This window comes from Engystomops pustulosus, chromosome 3 (assembly GCF_040894005.1).
Source record: "Engystomops pustulosus chromosome 3, aEngPut4.maternal, whole genome shotgun sequence".
NCBI classification, from domain to species: Eukaryota; Metazoa; Chordata; class Amphibia; order Anura; family Leptodactylidae; genus Engystomops; species Engystomops pustulosus.
In genome coordinates, this window is record NC_092413.1 from 155,121,431 (window position 1) to 155,136,733 (window position 15,303).

Sequence of the window (15,303 nt, forward strand, 5' to 3'; positions counted from 1 at the left end):
TGGGTGGAACAAAGTTACAGTTAGAAACCCACCAGGTTGCGCTGCTGCGCTGAAAAGCATCGGAACGCGCTGGAGTTCACTGGCTCGGGCTGAGTGAAGGTAAGTGCAAGCTCCGTGACAGATTTTTTGTTTTCTCAACAAAAAGATTGGGCACTGCACTGGTATGAACTTGAGCCAAAGTGCAAAAATATTAAGCAAATGGAAGAAAAGAAAAAGGGATGCACCTATATGGCAAAAAAGTATCAACTTTATTAAGTATGAAGGAGGATATACATACAAACAGACACAGAACAATAAAAGCAATTAAAAGTTGTGCTACACAGAGCACAATCAACCCCCCTTTTTTAAGGGTATGGGATAGAAATCCCAACCCCGGGGAAACCCACAGCTGTCCAAAAACACCCCACCCAAAAATGAACCCCAATGGTAGACAATGAAAAACAATGTGTATAAGGTCAGGAGAGCCTGACTGTGACAGAATACAATACCTCCTACCAGCAGGTAAGCATGGAGCGGAGTAGGCAGATGCAACGGGGGAGGGAGGGGTGGGTTTTTAAATTGTTTTAAATGCGGCGGTTTTTCTAAATCCGTCGGGTTTTTGTTCGGCCACGCCCCCGATTTCCGTCGCGTGCATGCCAGCGTCGATGCGCCACAAACCGATTGCGTGCGCCAAAACCCCGGGGCAATTCAGGGAAAATCGGCGCAAATCGGAAATATTCGGGTAACACGTTGGGAAAACTCGAATCGGGCCCTTAGTAAATGACCCCCAATGTTATCAGAACAATGGTCACTAAGTCTCCTTTAATAACCTTGTAAAGCTTGAGCCTGAGATTTGTGGATTATGCAACAGACTTCTCACAACTGACTCAGGAGGAAAAAAGTAGAATTAAGTAAAATTAAATATATTCAGTCCTTTTACTGATTCAGTCTCTAATTTTCACAATCAATATATCTTTTTAGTAACTGTGCCTCCATTTTGTGCAGCACATACCCAGAATTGGGTGTAGTGTAGAGTCAGAGAGAATATGCCATATTTTTGGGACAATAAGATACTTCTTCTACAAGATGCACACCACATATAGGTCAGTTTAACACTTGAATACATTTTTCCATCAGTATTTGGAAGCCAAAATCAGAAAAGGAACCTAAACACATATGATGTACAAATTATATTATATATATAGTCTCTGTAAGCCCTCCTTAACTTTTAATCCCTTTGTAAAGCATGCTTGATTGGAGAGAGCTCATGGACAGAGCCCTTTCCATTCAGGTTCAGTTACTGCTGTATTAGACAGTAGATCCCTGCCGCTAACATCCATGATCCATTGTAATTCTAAGGCAGGGAGAGCTTGACTTCAGTTAAAAACTGTCCACCTACATAACAACCAATTTACATCTCACTTTAAAGTCAATTTTCTGGATGATACAACTATGAAAGTTATCTTCTGACCTGGAAGCTTTTAATCTTCTTCCCAACCAACTGGTAAGGGTTTATTGCTTCCATTTCTGCTGGTAAGTTCTGATATGATGATCTGATCTGTCCGCCTGACAGGATTACAAGACTGCTGCCTCTCTTAGTGGTCCCTGTACTGGTGGCAGCTGGCCTGGGTCATTAGACACTGGTTAAGGTCCAACCTAGATAATTCACAAACATCTACCTCCACAAGGAATTGTCATGGGCAATGGAGACCCCAACAGATGATTTTACTGGAAGAAGAGGAAGTGACACACATGGTAAGTATGCACAGATTAATCCAGGATTCTGGGACATTCATCTTGGCTAAACTTCCCCATTTTTCTCTTTTTTTACCTTAGGCTGGGTTATCAGCCTATCTTCACGTTATCAGGATGTGCCTTGTGGGTTGTAAATTTTGCTACAGACTGATCATGACACAACTGTTTGGGTAGCACTGAAGTCCAGCACTGAAAGGACTGGATACAGCTATGCATTTCTTTTTGAAGGACATCCCAAAATATACAGCATTCAGTCACTGTAAGCAAAATAATCCATACATTTGTACGATGGAAATAAATACCAGTGCTGGTATCCTTTTTCCTTTAGGCTGATCATATTTCTCATAAGTTTGTATGAGGTTAAGCTGTCACTTCTCACTTCACAAGTTTTGATATGGTGGTTTGGCTGAAAGGAGAAACCTGGTATGGAAATGCAAGATAAGTCCTATTTAGATTTCAATGACATTGCAGTGCTAATGTATTCATGTCATACTCACAGTCCTGGCACAGCTGAACTTCTGCAGCACGTCCCTTCTAATAATTAAAAACCATTTCAGGAATTCCAGTAAAACATGATGAGAATAATTACTTGAAGGTGACAGGATGTTGTATTTTCAACTTTATTGGGACCTTAACCAATTATTGGAAGGAACTTCCCTATATATGTGTGTTTGATAAGCAGAAGGAGAGTAGGTGGCTCAAAGTGAATGAGGCAGACATATAAATGAGCAATGCAACCGAATGCACTCCAGATCTTAAGACAATATGTAAGATGATTGCAGCGCACTTCAGAATCTGAGAAATGGCAGATATAAATCTGTCCTAAATATCATTTTTCTGTTACAATGGTCTGGCTGTCCTGTTACCATCTTCTTTCTATAAAGATTGCAGGAGCTTAGGGAAAACATCAATGACACGAAATTGCTTTTCATTGTTCCTTGTCTAGTCGCAGGATAATCCTCAGTGTTATAATCAGGATTTAATAAAACCTCATGAATTACACTGCTGTTCTGAGATATCTTCTTAAACTGGACAGTGGTTTTTGCCACAGAAACTAAAGCTTATTGGCGTCACTCCATAGATTCCATTCATCTGCCTTAGAGACTGATACAATAAATACTTTGGAGGGAATCTATCATACACGTGCGGGCAGGGGGCTGATTAAGACTGCCATGGGCCCTAGGCTGTATGAATCTTATAGCCCCTACAAGTCTGGAATTCAATTCCTACATATGTCACTAGAATCAAGCTTCTTGAGAAATGGAGGATGCGATCATCCTGTCTGCTTTCAATCTGTGGTTTCTGGACCCTTGTAGGACCCTTGTAGGACCTGAAATGGCTATTGTGTACATTTGTATAGAGAGCAGGAACAGATGCACAAGGATTTCATGGGGGAAGTTCCTCCTCAGTATAAAATTTGGTGGGGGATTTGGATGGCAGTGAGCCCCCTAGAGTGTTTGGGCCCTGGCCTACCGCCCAAACCACCTATATTATAATCCACTACTGGGGCGCTACTAGGTGCATCAGCATAATTTATTTCCAAAAATGAAAGTGACTGTATATAACTGCTATGTTCCCTTACTTTGTGTCTCCATCTACCCTCCCATATATGTAGATTGTGAGCCCTCATGCTTCCACATGTTTTAGATTTCTGTAGTTTTTGTGTTTTGTATGTGCATTTGCTCTCTTCTTAATGTAATATATGTGAACCACTTATTGTTATTACAGAACAATGTAATTAATTATGCTTTGTAAAAAAATAAATAATAATAATAATTGAGTACACATAAATATTACAACACACCTGCATCTGCCTCCTGTGTTTCCTGTGTGCCGAAGGCGGCTGCATGCAAGGAAAGTCTCTGAGATTTGCTGACTGTCGGCTGCCGTCAACGCAAGTCTTACAGATTCAAGGGTGGGACTCAGATAAACCCACAGTTATGGGGCGTGAATAAATTATCAGCCCCCGAGTCAGGAAGAGTTCAGGTGACGCAAGCCTGAGCACCTCTGGCTCATTTCCATATTTTATATGTCTTTCACACATGCCTGCTGTTTCAATAAAAATGTTTTAAGAAAGAAGACACGTCAATGAGTAGGTAGGTTATAGGAGTCTACCATCAGTATTTGTGATAGTAAATGTTCTTTAAGTGAAAAAGTAGTATGGATGGATGGAAAGGCTCCTCTACTTGTCTATGGGAAAAAGAGGAGTGATTTGGCTCGGGAAAATGTATGCAATCAATCCAGGGTTGAGGGGTTTTGTATGAAAAGTCAATTGAATCTGCATAGATTGCTGAAATTTTTCTACAACTATTTTTATATTGCACAGTGGGTTTTGGCCCAAGGTTTCATCCCAAAGTCCCTGTTGTTTTGGACCCTTTAACCCAAAATCACAACGCAAGAGCATCACAGGGTCCTTCATATAAACTGAAAGTGACAAAGGTGGATAAGTGAGTCATTGGGGGGCATTCATTATTGACTTTCAGTCGGAAAACTGGAGTTTTTTCCCCTCTTGTTGCATCTGTTGCATCATATTTATTAAGTGTTGTCGGCACAATATATTTTTTTTTTTTCATTTGGGTGCTGCTTTGGGATCCAACACTTTTCCTGCACATCAAGTTTTCAGACACATTTTTTGGTGCACACTGAGAGCTACAAAATGCGGGTCTACCACAATGTTACATCCCATTGAAAATTATAACAGGATTTGTGCATAAAAACACAGGCTCTGCGCCCAAATTGATAAATGCCTACCATAGTATTTAGTAGAAGGGGGATGGGCAATGGAGTTCATAGTAAGAAAGGGTCAGAAGCCTGAGCTAACTGGTCTTTAGGAATGGGGCCAGATGTTTAGGAGTGGAGGTATAAGGGATTCATGTAGGAAGTGAAGATCAATTTTCTGTAGGAAAGATGGTATAGGGCAGTGATGGCAAACCTTTTAGAGGCCGAGTGCCCAAACTACAACAAAGACCCGCTTATTTAACGCAAAGTGCCAACACAAAAATTTAATTTGTGATTTATACTTCCTTCTCTGTCACAGTTTTCATTGATACCAGCACCCTGAGGACACCAATAAAGCAGAAAATAGTCCCATGTACAGCTGTCACTTTAAAATAGCTCTGTGCACAGCAAGTCATGGGCTGTCTGGGACTGCAGGAAGATACCTGGAGTCATCTCTGGTGCCCACAGAAAGGGCTCTGAGTGCCACCTCTGGCACCAGTGCCATAGGTTAGCCATCACTGGTATAGGGTGTCATGGTATTTAAGAGTGGTACGTCTATAAAAGCAGGTGTAGAGGGGCTTATGTTATACTGGATAGGACCAAAGGTGTCATAGTCTATAGTAATGTGGATAGAATAGTCTTTAGAAGGATTGCTTTTGATAGATTTACATCTGGTGATTATTACTTTATCTCCTTAACTAACACTAATATCATTCTAATAAATTAGTAATTCCTGATGATTGTTGGGTATAAATAAGCCCTTAATGGGGGTGTGTCCAGACTTCGTTCCTAGGGCTGTGAAAGGTGTATAAATTGTTGATCCAGCTCACAGATGTAAAATCCATGTATAATAAAAACAATATTTATTGCCATCTTCTCCAATACATACAATTGGTTGAATGTCAACACGAGGTAATGGCAAGAGTCGAGGCAATAGTCAAAAGTCAATAGCAAGAGTCAAGATTCTAACAGAATGAACAATGACTTAACCCCTTAAGGACGCAGCCATTTTGTAGCTTAAGGCTCAGCCCGATTTTTGGGATTCGGACTTGCTTCGCTTTATATGGTTATAACTTTTGAACACTGTTACTTATCAAAACGATTCTGAGATTGTTTTTTCCCCACATGTTGTACTTCATTTTAGTGGTAAATTTTGGCAGATAAGTTTTGCGTTTATTTCCAAAAAAAAAGAAAATATGCTAAATTTTTTGAAAAATTTGCCATTTTCGAAATTCTAAATCATTGCGTTTTCAGGCAGATAGATTTACCACCTAAATAAGTTGCTGAATAACATTTCCCATTTGTCTACTTTACATTTTCATAATTTCTGAAATGTCTGGATAATATATTTTGATGTCACGCGGCTTACAAATAGAATATCGCTTTTCCGGATTTTCAGAATTGACTATTTTGGGGATAAATACAGTTTTGAATGAAATTTTACATATTTAGCATCAAAACCCCCTATATAACCAACCCATTTTCAAATCTGCACCCCTCAAGCTATCAGAAACAGCTTTTACGAAGATTGTTAACCCCTTGAGATCTTCATAGTAATTGAATCAAAATGGAGGTGAAATTTAGAATGGTCATATTGTTCCCTTATACGTTCATTTAGCACTAAAATTTACACATTTCCAAAATATAAAAAGAGAAAACCCACCATACAATTTGTTCTGCAATTTCTCCTGAGTACAAAGACCCCCCACATGTGGCCGTTACTTGTTTTATGGGGGCACAGCGAGGTGCAGAAGGGAAGGAGGGCGCTGCAGCTGCCAGGATTTTAGTTTCCTCATTGGCCCCTTTTGAAGGCTATAAAATTTTCGCTTTTTCGTTATTGGGGCCATGTGACGGCATTTTTTTTGCGCGATGAGATGCTTTTTCCATTGTTACCATTTTGGGGTTGGTATCACCTATTGTTGAAAATTTAGGAACTTTTTTTGAGGGCAGGAGTAGAAAAGCATCAATTCTGTACTGGATTTTTAACTTTTTTTTTTGGTGTTCACCGTATAGACTAATAATCATGTTATCTTTATTCTATGGGTTGATACGATTACGGGGATACCAGACATGAATATATTTTCTTACGTTTTACTAAATTTGTCAAACAAAACCCTAATGTGGGGAAAAATCTATCATTTCTGTATTGCCGTCTTCCAAGTGGCATAACATTGTTACTTTTTTGGCTACGGAGCTGGTTGATGGCTTGTTTTTTGCGGGACATGTTGTACTTTGCACCAGTATCATGTCTGAGTACATATGGTTTTTTGATCGCATTTTATAGCATTTTTTGTGGGATTGAAAAGGTAAAAATCATAATTTTTGGAGGGTTTATAACAGTTTTTTTTACGGCGTTTATCGTGGGGGTTCAATAATGATTTACTTTTATTCTACGGGTTGTTACGGACGCGGTGATACTATATATGTGGGGTTTGTGTTATGATTTAGACTTTTTTTGAGTTATATGTCTCTTTATATGTTTTGGGAGTTTGGGGCATTTTTAGTGATCTATACTTTTTCACTTTTATACCATGGGACATGAACAAGCAATCTTCTGATTGCTTCTTCATGATAATATTCTGCAATACTGATGTATTGCAGAGTATTATCAGTGTCAGCCTATACACTTGCATAGGCTGGCACTGTGCCAGTAAGATGACGTCACAGATGCTATCTTACCGGCAATTCTTGCAAGTAACTCTGGGGTCCAGATCGGACCCCAGAGTTGCTATAGCAACGAACGGCGCCCCCCGAAAACGGTTTGGGGGGCCGATCGTGAGGGAAAGACTCCCCAGATGCATGTTAGATGCCGCGGTCGCGCTGACCGCGGCATTTAACGGGTTAAGCACCCGCGATCGGAGACAACTCCGATCGCGGGTGTTACACTGGGGTGCCGGCTATTAGTTACAGCCGGCACCCCGTGTTTCCCGATGCCGTGGCGGATATATCTGCCACTGAGCGCTAAGTCACAGTGTGAAGGGGTTAAAGATTATGTAACCCTGGCATAACATCACATGACTTGCTTAGTGAAAGATGTAAGTATGACTTACTGTCAGAACTCGCAAATTGTACTGATGGGATTAGGTTTCAGGCTTCTTGCTGGAAACCACACCCAGAGCTGCCTGTGATTGAAAGCTCCATTTCTGATCCTGGGAAAGCTGGGTGTGTCCATGCAATTGTTTTGCCTGCAGCTGTGGTTTGAGTGATGGACGGCTGAGCCAGTCAGTGCTGGAGGTAGTGTCCATTCCTGCCTTATATTCTGCCCAGCCGCTTCATTTGGTGCAGGTTATTGCAGTCTGTGTATCTAGTGCTCTTGCCATTGCGGTTCTTGCTATTCTGTGTATTGACTTCTGCTTTGCCGCCATCTTGGTTTTAATCCGGTTTGTTTGACTCCGCTAGTCTGTCTGTATCTGTTGTTTGTCCCTCAGTACCGTTTATCTCCTAGTGTGACCCCACCTTCCTGTCTTGTGTCGGTTGCTGTTGCAGTGTGGATACTGACCTATATCTGTTTCCGGTTACCTGTCCGCTCCACCATCCAGCAGCTGCCAGACTAAGTAGGTTTTCCCTGTCATCTTGTAGGGTCACTCAGAGACCATCAGTTAGGTTCCTGATAGTGGGTTCGCCCTTACCAGGGCGGTTTATCTGCTTTAGGCAAGGCCTTAGCCCACAGGGACGTAGCAGGGTAAGTTCGCCACCACCTACCTAGTCTGACAGCTAGCTCCAAGCCTGGGTTTTGGTTGCGTGGTTGCTGGATAGGTGCTGACACTTACATCAACATAGTTACATGTTACATTTGTGCTTCCCAGTTATATAAACATTCTTTAATTTTAACAATTAGTTTGATGGATCATGGAAGAACCGACCGGTTAAGTAGATTTTTTATATTTTTATATTGAATTTTACTATATTATGAAAGTGTTTGCTATAGGTCAGTATTCATATAAGCTATTATTTAAGTTAACTGCAAGAACAAGACTTTAACAATATGTATTTATCACTTGTTTTATTTGAAGCTGTCTGATTACTACCCACACTTAGACCAGTCCACTCTTTACCCCTTACAGTTACAGGTGGTAACAAGGTAGAAGAGTGCCTGCAAGATACAAGAACAGAATCACAGCAGGAAACATTCAAAAGAGAGATCAATTCTTCTTGAAGAGCAGAGATAGGGATTATCAGCGTCTTAGGTAGCATTCAATTCACACCTGAATGCCAGCTAACAATAAACTTGCAACCTTGTAAAGATGATGAACCTTTTCATGACTTCAGAATATCATATTCCTTCTTGTATTTTGTAAACTGTTGATACATTTTGAATCCATATTTACCTATAGAGCTAAGTGCACATAGTCGCATTAAAGCTTCATTTCAATGCTAATGAAGCTATAAGTAAACACCCACTGACTTGAGTGGGGTCTCCTTTATGCTTCAGTAGGACTCAAAAAGTTCAAATATTTTTCAACAAATCAAAAAGAATAGAAAATGTGGCATTCCCTCGAAGTCTCATCATGTTATTTTCTCCTACAGGAATTGGAATGTCATATACAGGTCTCTTCAGCTTTTTGCATTTACTTCTACTCATTAGACATTGTTAGGCCCATATCCCATACAAGTCCATAATACACATTCACCTGTCTGGCATCTTCTTATCAAATCCCCCACCCAATAAAAATAGTTTTTAAATACATGTGGTGCGTAATCCTTATATCTCCCATGTACCATGGAACTAAATATACAAGCAGTCCCCTACTTAAGGGCACCCGACTTACAGACGAACCAATGTTAAAGACAGACCCCCTCTGCCCACTGTGACCTCTGGTGAAGCTCTCTGGATGCTTTATTATAGTACCAGACTGCAATGATCAGATGTAAAGTGTCTGTAATGAAGCTTTATTGATAATCCTTGGTCCAATTACAGCAAGAAATTTTGAAACTCCAATTGTCACTGGGCAAAATTTTTTTTTGTCTGGATCTACCATTATAAAATATACAGTTCCGACTTACATACAAATTCAACTTAAGAACAAACCTACGGACCCTATCTTGTATGTAACCCGGGGACTGCCTGTATTTATTTTATATTTTATATTTTATAGAAAATATGTTTTGTAATATAATACTGTCGTGATGTTGTTACATAAAAGTTAAGATTGAAGCCAACATATATAGTATATCCATAATACAGTATGTATACATAGTATAGTATATCATTGTATAAACTATATACTGTATACAGGCGGTCCCCTACTTAAGAACACTCGACTTACATACGACCCCTAGTTACAAATGGACCTCTGGATATGGGTAATTTATTGTACTTTAGTCCTAGGCTACAATAAACAACTGTAACAGTTATCAAATGTGTCTGTAATGAAGCTTTAGTGTTAATATTGATTCTTATGACAACCCAACATTTTTAAACTCCAGTTGTCAAAGAGACCAAAAAAGTTCTGGCTGGGATTACAAAGATAAAATATACAGTACATACAAATTCAACTTAAGAACAAACCTACAGTCCCTATCTTGTACGTAACCCGGGGACTGCCTGTATACAGTACAGGGTATAATTTGTTTTGAGTTCCTTGCCATATATTTTATTAGTACAGCAGAGGGCGCCATTGTGTTCTACATTTCTATTGACACTGTTCTTATGTGTGGTATGCAGATTCTGTTATAAAAGTCAAAAGTGCTTCTTTTATAGAATGTGGGCTTAATAATGAAAGGCGAAGGTGTGGGATTTCTTGCTGTTCATGTTAGATTTCTGACTAATGAATCCATCTCACAAACATCTGTGATAATCTGCAGCCTAGTTACATAGTAACACAGAGAATCTAATGCATGAATGGTTCTCTTGATGGATACGTGGGTTTAAAAGTCAAATATATTTCTGAGTTAAAAACAGAGACCTCTTGAGAAAAACTCCCACCATATTTTGTCTTCTCTTTTGATCCAACATAAAAACCTGTTAACTCGTTGTTTACTTGTTCCATACCTTTATCAATGACAAGGCTGCCAACAGTGAACAGAAAACCATTCCATGGATTGTGTTGGGATATCACTGGGAAGCATTAAGGGTTATTTCAATGAATCTATTTTCTGGTAAACACAGAGTGAATGGAGACATTAACAGCATGTGTCCTCTGGACAGGCAGGACAGTGTAGGAGACCAGCGTTAGTCTGGTACACTGTGGCACTGACTTACTGTCACAAAGCATTCATTCTCTTCATGGCAGATGAAAAGAACCTTTGTTCTGCCTCTTTGTGACACAGTTTGTCATAACTCCTTCACTTGACTTGACTCACCATAAATTGTACATTTTCTTTCCTCTGTTGTTTTAATTCCTCTTGTATGACATTCATTAAATATCTCAATAGCATATTGAGCTAAATCAGTAGGAACTCTGGTGGCTCATACTGTATATTGTCTGCATATGAAAGAAATTAACACAAATCACTAAAGCTCAATAGAAAATGTAGAATAACTTACTAAAAATATATACATGAATGGATACAGACCAAGATAGAAATCTGACTGGGATCACTAAGATCCATTCTTTGAGCCCATCAGTGTACATCTAGAGTATGTACATGCAAATATTACTTTACATCCATTTGTAATCCATTTTTGCTTCTTATATATTATCTCGGGTTGTTTATGTCCTGGGAACCAAGCAGTAACCTACTATCTGGGCTGTCTTAGTTCCCTGAGCCAGTAATACATGCCCATACGTTAGCAGGTCTAAGGCAGCAACAAAATGCTGCAAGGTGATGAAGATAATGATGGATATTAAATGGATTGATTATGTAACAAACTATACATGTAGCTGTACAGTAGTAAGCCTCTATATTATATAAACTGTATAGGGAGATGCATAGATGATGTATGCTGAATATCTGTATGAAGCAGAAGGAGTACAACGATATACCACTCATACAGGGATTGGGTACACATCCAGCTTAGCTGGGTTTAACTATTGCCCAGTCTAGGTACCGTCCCATACTTCTATCTTACTAAATATATGGAGAAAAGTATGACATTTGTTTGTAGTCTGTAATCATAGTGACAAATATGTCAGTATATAGAGTATGCATGCAAAAAAGTGAAGTAATTTGCCAAAGTTGTTTTTTATTTACCAATAAAATATGGTTACAAAGGTTGACATACTATAAAAAAAATAATACAGATTTGAGCAAACTGCCAATTGAATATTTTGAGACAGATTGGTTGCTAGAAATGTAGGAAATGTCAAAAAGTCACTCTTATAAAGCTAGCGAGTTTCAAGTATGTTTTTGTTGGCTCTCATGCTATGTTTAATGGTGTTGGCCACTCTTTTACATAAATTTCCCATGTGCCTTTACTGCCTTAATAATAATAATCCCTGAATGTTCAACAATTGATTAATCATCCCTAATGCTTCCTTTATTGCTGTGTGCAGACTCTCTTTGCAAACTGCAAAGACATGTAATCAAAGATCCTACACTGATAAATAGGAGGGACGTGCAGCAGGAGATTATGACTCATCCTGCTCCCCCCCCCCCACCTCCCTGTGTATGTCATTAAGACTGACATACCGAACTCAGAGTAAAAAACACACTGGAGGCTGCCAATAGGACAGACTACTTATAGTATAGGATCCACGATGAGACCCAAAAAGTGTTTTTGGGCGTTTACCTGGCACTTATCTTCTTATTTCTGGCACTTAACGTCAGAGGACGTTTGGAGCTCATGATAAAGACACTTGTGAAGATAATGAGCAATAACCCTGCTGATTATCTTCACAAGTTTCTTTCTCATGCGCTCCAAACCTTAGCGTCCTCTGATGTACCAATAGAACAAATAAGATAAGCACCAGGTAAACATCCCAAACCACTTTTTTTTAGGTCTCATTGTGTTTCCTATACTCCAAGCATCCCACTATCTCTGGAAGGTGTTCCCAGCCAGACTGGACGAGGCTGCTATCTTCTAACAATGAATAGCGATGAACAGAGTTGTGTCTGCCTGCACAACAAAACCAGGTGATCACAGATCATAATTCTGTCTTATTACTCTAATTTGCTCTAGGAAGTGCACCTTCTCCTCTTTTATACTCAATTTACGACCCCATAAGGACTGACTGAAGCAGTGAGAAACAGGAAGTTGTGTAGAGATGCAAAGTGCAGCATGTGGATAACAGCGAAAGGCTGGGGCTCTTACAGGCGGCAAAGGTACAGGTACATATACATGCAGAGACATGTCTAATGGAAGATTTATTGAAAAGTGACCAAGCCCTTTATTTAGGTTTTAGTAACTTGCCAAAACTCTGTTAAGAAGGTAGTATTTTTATTGCTGGTACCGCTATTTAATGTTAAAAAATATTCAAAACCATACTTCAACGCTGGAGGACAAGCAGCATACAAAATGCAGGTGAAGAAGCCTATATTGATATTGGCAATTAGACTTTGAGTTATGTTTAGTTGCTGACTTTGCTGACTATCCATATTGGAGGCTGCTGAAACAGCATTAGAAGCATTTGCCATTACAGTAGGTAGCCCCTTGGAGATCTTTCACCACTAAATGTGTTTTTTAAGAATCATTTGTTAGGGAATATGGCGGACTTCCTTATCAGTGCTTGACAAAAACCGAGTGTTGAAACGTTGCATGTATTTCTGATGAATAAAGAGAACACCTGATTCCTGGATTACAATGGAGTGCTTCTGCTTTTTCCTCAATTGTATCTCTTTATAAGGGATGTAAATGGGAAGTTGCTGTTTGAAATATTATAAATGCTGTGAAAAATGTCACAAATTTTACAAATGTCTGACATTTGTCGCCTTTTATTACAAAAATAAACAATTTTAAAAGGTACTTTATCTACATGCTGTTTTAAAGCAAAATGACAAATATGTGTAATATTAGTCAGTATGTTATCTTGAGCAAGACAAATAGTCTTTTAGGTTGCAAATGTGAGTCATTGGTTCTATAACGCATGCCAAAGAGTTGTAATGTGGATATTTAGAAGCAATTCTATTTGAAGAATGCCATCCACACCCCTTGTAAATGTGTTCACTTAAATTAAGTGGGTTAAGTTGATATTGCTTACGAAAAAAAAATTAATATTTTCTATTCTTCTATTCTTAAAATAACTTGCTGGATATTATTTCCCTGCTGTGGGCACAGTACAGGCAGTCCCCGGGTAACGTACAAGATAGGTTCCATACATTTACCCCTGCATGATACCAATAAAAAGTACAACTCGTCCCACAAAGAATAAGCCCTAAAACAAACAACAAAATCAAGGGATTTTTCTCTCCAAATGAGTTTTTATTCTGTGGAACAAATCAAACATAAAAACGCTATATAAATGGGATATCGCTGTAACCGTACTGACCCACACAACATAAGTAATATGTTATCTATGCTATCTGGTGTTTAAACACAAATTACAGAATAGTTTTTTTTGCATTAATAAAGGTTAAAGAACGGGGTATTGTGCCTTCAAATATAGAGTTACAGCATTCCTTAAGGGGTCTAGTTTTAAAATAGGTCTACTCTTTGGAGGTTTTTACTGCCTTACCATCTTAGATAAAATGACTGAGCTGCAGATATCTCTATAGAACTCCATAGATGGCAACCCAAAATGAAAGTGTACTGATTTGAAGGTGGAAATTCCTTCAAGATATAGGGGATGATATATATTCTGCAGTCCATTGTCCATCTAAATTTTCAAGGACCCAAAGGATGTCACAGTATATAAGGCCAGAAAAAGAAGCAAGTCCATCAAGCCCAACCTTTAAGAATTAAATAAATGTTTTATCTCCATAGTCTGTGAGTTCCACAGTCTCACTGCTCTTACAGTAAAGAATAGAGATGAGCGAGTATACTCGTCTGAGCTTGATGCTCGTTCGAGTATTAAGGTACTCGAAACGGCTCGTTGCTCGGACGAGTATTTCCCCTGCTCGAGATCGAGCATTTAATTAAAAAAACACAGTGAAGAACAATGAAAAATAGAATAGAAACAGTGAACACAGGATCATTTAAGTGAAAAACACAGTGAAGAATAGATTACAGATGTTCAGCACATCTGCTTACTTGTCGGAAGATACGCGCGGAACGGTGCGAACAAAATTGTATGTGAAGAACAATATATATGTGTGAAGAAAACATTGAAGAACACGGTGAGCAGGACAGAGACACCGGGGAGCAGCACAGAGACACCAGGGAAGCGGCAGCACGGAGACATCGGGCAGCACGGAGACATCGGGGAGACTTCAGTGGAAGAAGAGCGACAGCACGAGGAGATCGGGCAGCAGGGAGACATCGGGCAGCAGGGAGACATCGGGCAGCACGGAGAGATTGGGGAGACTTTAGTGGAAGAAGAGCGGCAGCACGAGGAGATCGGGCAGCACGAGGAGATCGGGCAGCAGGGAGACATGGGGCAACAGGGAGACATCGGGCAGCAGGGAGACATCGGGCAGCAGGGAGACATCGGGCAGCACGGAGACATCGGGCAGCACGGAGACATCGGGCAGCACGGAGACATCGGGAAGCACGGAGACATCGGGCAGCACGCAGACATCGGGTAGCACTGAAACATCGGGCAGCATGGAGACATTGGGCAGCACGGAGAGATCGGGGAGACTTCAGTGGAAGAAGAGCAGCGGATCCCGGGACAGCGTATCTCCCGACAAGTAAGCAGATGTGCTGAACATCTGCAATCTATTCTTCACTGTGTTTTTCACTTAAATGATCCTGTGGTCACTGTTTTTATTCTATTCTTCACTGTTCTTCACATCTGCTAACTTATCAGGAGATAATATACGCGCGGAACAGTGAAGAATAGATTGCAGATGTTTGTATACATCTGCTAACTT